Here is a 3,988-nt window from a genome sequence, read left to right as displayed (position 1 = left end):
ATTATAATCTAGTGCAATTCCCTTCAGTGCGTTCGGTAACGTTGTTGTGTCCATTCCGTACAACAGGAAGTCTGTCACCTCCCTCACTTCCTACACTCCGTTTGCTCTCACTGCTGTAGGAAATGACTGCTTCATTTAAACAAAGCAAGGCCTCGTACGCCGAAGACAAACACGTCCTCCCTGTCTGCTGCAGGATCATTGTTCCTCACTGCACAACCTTGAGACAAAAGACTTCCTCTGCTCGCAGCCGAGTCTAGAGTTAGCCATGCAGTGACTGAAATTCGCATAGATCCCATTATTAGACACCTGAATGTACGCAGAATTCCCATGGTGCACAGAGAACACCTCCTTCTCTGAAGCACAGCAGTTTGGCCCACATCTGTCAAGCAGCGGTGTGATAGACAAAAACCGAATATCAAATATTTCCAACATATGGCCATGAATTTTAGAAATGGGACTTTGGCTCTGAAATGCTTCAGTGAAGATCTTTGGGAACAGGGTGAAACAAACATTTGTCAAATCTCTGGTCTTCCTTATAACATCATGACATCAGAGTATGAGTTCTGCTTCTGATCCCTCTTAACAATTCCAATTCTTTAACTGTTTTATTACTGATTCTTTTAGCACTTTTAAGGAATATTTGAGTAAAAAAAAATCAGTTTCAGAATAATGAGAATTACACCAATAAATAAATGTAAGCAAAAGGTGTGTTTACATGCTTTTTAATGACCTTTCATAGTGTTTTTAGAGACATGTAGCCCATTGGCATTGGTAATCTTATAGTGCTGATGGTTACCCAGCATGCTTTGTGTCTAACTGATTTCTGAACAGGTTTGGGTCCAGTTACTTGCAGACACTGTGGAGTTTTGTGAATTGGGTTTGAATGTATGTTCTTTGTAAGTTAACAGTACAGAATTATTGCCTGTGTTCCAGAAGTGTGGTGACCCAACGCTTTCTCACGACCAATTCGTACGAATTCGTACGAATGATAAAAAGTTGGCTAATTCGTACTAATTCGTACGACCTCACTCGTACGAATTTGTACGATTTGTCTAAACCCACGTGATGGGTAGGTTTAGGGGCGGGGTCAGGGGTAGGTCATTCGTATGAATTCATACGAATTGGCCAATTCGTAAAATATGTACGATTTTGCAAAAATCTTACTAATTCGTACGAGTCAGGTCGTATGAATTCGTACGAATAAGCCACCTCGTAGAATTTGTACGTTTTCCCGTGAGATCGGGCTGGGTGACCAGCGTTATTAGTAGTGTTCATTTCAAATGTAGGCTATAATTTTGATTATTGTGTGTTGTTTAATGACAAATATAGAATATAGATAAATGTGTTGCTGTAGTGATCTGATCATTATACTGATTTGGACCTTTTTAAATCTCGTTCAGCAAAATCCTCCACTTGAGCAGAAATATATTAAAGGTTCATTTTCAGTAGCCAAATTTCATTCTATTGTCATGTGACAGCCGCTTAGGCTTTGAGTACAGGAAACAGAAATGATTAGTACATGACAAATGAACGAAAAAGCATCGGACTGGACCAAGGAGAGACTCGGGGGGGTGAACTGACAACACTATAGCTACGCTGTATGTTTCTGATCCTCTTCCTGCAGTTAAGCACACGCGAGAACCGCTAATGGAAGAGAACATCATACGGTATTTAAAAATATGCTTCTCATTTCAAAACCTGTATTGAGTGTTCAGTGATTGTGTCCAATGATTGTGTAGTAGAGCAGCATGGGTAAAAGCACTAGAGACCAGGGACGTTTGTCAGGAAGAGGCCCCTGGGAGAGAGCAAAGTTTGAAGTGAAAAGGAAATAGTCTTACCAGCACAGGAACCATAGCGTACAGAATAGTGCTGTATGTGGGATTTAGAGAGCTTACACTGACATTTTTACTACATTTATTTGACCTTGAAACTTCTTCTTCGTTTGATTGGCATAAAATACAAGGGGGTGAAAATACAGACCTTACTAAAGGAATAGTTCATCCAAAAAGTGATTTGTTTAAACATTTTGGTAAAACTCTTTATTGAGTGATTGATTGGTTGGGAAAGTCTGTAGCATACCATTCAAAATATAAAAAAAACCTTAAAATGACTTAGTATAACCTAATATAATTAGGCTGATTCAGTCATATGTCATTTTTTAAAAACTTTTTTCTTACTCCCCCAGTTTTGAAAAAAGAGTTCAGGAGATTTGCAAACAGTGTTTTAACTACCTGAACTTGTTTAATGTTTTACAGAAAGAGTGATTTATTCGACAAATTTGTTTAGGCTATTGAGAATTTGGTTCAGAGAATGGGGTTTAGTGTTTTAGCAATTCAGAAAAACTGTAAAGTACATTTTGGCAACGTAACTGGTGACTAACTTTTTGGCAAATATTTAAGTAAAACATAGTAGACCTTGATTTTTCCTCTACAAGTTCATTCCCTCTTTGAAGTTCAACAGTTAGTCAGTATTACTGATGACCACAAATTACAGCATGGCTCTTCTTTGAACAAGGGAACAACACTTTTACACTTACATTTATGCATTTGGGAGTCTTTTATGAGTGATTTATTGACTTATTCATTCAAATAGTTTGTTCAAATATGCTGTTGATTCATCGACAAACAAAATATCCAAAATCTAATACTTCCCTTCTATATAGTATGAGAAAAACTGTATGCCAATGGAGTAGTGTTCAAAAACGTAGTATTAGAAAAACAGTATAGGCAAAAAGTACTCAGATGACCTACTACTTCTGCCAAGATTCTGAAGTGTACATTTGATGGACACTTTACTGTCCCATGAGGCCACAGGAGAGGATTTGTGAATGGTGGTGAAGCGATGCAACTGATGCCGTAGGTCACATGACAGTGACAACGTGGCTGATGTAGTACGTCCGAATTTCATTCATACTACATACATTCATTCTATATAGAATGTACTTACATACAGACAGAGTTTCTGTATGCTTCCATTTTTTTTTTTAAAGGAAGATACAGTAATCAGTACTTCTATTTTTGTTGGACACAGAGACGATGGAATGGAAGAAGCCTGCCTAGATATTTCATTTGATGCATGCCAGGGGTGGATCAGGCATGCAAGAGGATTTTTACTGCTGTCCGGCTAGGGCCAATAGCCTGTGATGCTGACGAGATTCTCTGGCCTGTCCCAGACCAATGACGGGATGCTGGGGTCGAGTCATTTTTTGATGTTGTTGTTTGGTGTATTGTACTGTACAGTACATTAAGGAATAAAAATGTGCAAATGGATACATTTGTTGTGTCTTTTGTTGTGTTCATCATGTGAAAGGATTTTCGAGGGGGAGAACCACAAGTAAGTCATTGAACCTGCATATTAGCGACCAAGTTTAATTTATCTCACCAGTGTGTAAGACTATGTTGTAGTGTGTGTGTTTTTGAGGATTTGTGTGTCATGTCTGAGGGCAAAGTTTCAATTTCAAATAAACGCGGTTCTTTTGAACTCTCTATTCATCGAAGAATTCTGAAAATAAATGTATCATATTAAATATTATAAATAAAATATTACGCAGCAACTGTTTCAACTTGACAAAATCTACATATTAGAACGATTTCTGAAGGATCATGTGACACTGTAATGGCTACTGAAAATTCTGCTTTGCCATGCAGGAATATACACTCACCTAAAGGATTATTAGGAACACCTGTTCAATTTCTCATTAATGCAATTATCTAATCAACCAATCACATGGCAGTTGCTTCAATGCATTTAGGGGTGTGGTCCTGGTCTCCTGAACTCCAAACTGAATGTCAGAATGGGAAGGAAAGGTGATTTAAGCAATTTTGAGCGTGGCATGGTTGTTGGTGCCAGACGGGCCGGTCTGAGTATTTCACAATCTGCTCAGTTACTGGGATTTTCACGCACAACCATTTCTAGGGTTTACAAAGAATGGTGTGAAAAGGGAAAAACATCCAGTATGCGGCAGTCCTGTGGGCGAAAATGCCTTGTT

At 38.4% G+C, this 3,988-nt stretch overlaps 1 long non-coding RNA gene across 1 annotated transcript; it reads left to right on the top strand.

Moving 5' to 3' along the window:
- The first annotated feature begins 1,554 nt into the window (after nt 1-1,554).
- LOC311297772 lies at nt 1,555-3,269 on the top strand. Its single transcript, XR_014628878.1, has 2 exons — nt 1,555-1,667; nt 3,031-3,269. It is a non-coding gene; the product is annotated as an uncharacterized lncRNA (long non-coding RNA).
- The last annotated feature ends 719 nt before the right edge of the window (nt 3,270-3,988 follow it).

The sequence above is a fragment of the Rutilus rutilus genome (genome assembly GCF_951802725.1).
Source record: "Rutilus rutilus genome assembly, chromosome: 10".
In the NCBI taxonomy this organism is placed as follows: domain Eukaryota; kingdom Metazoa; phylum Chordata; class Actinopteri; order Cypriniformes; family Leuciscidae; genus Rutilus; species Rutilus rutilus.
This window is presented reverse-complemented; position numbering and strand designations above follow the sequence as displayed.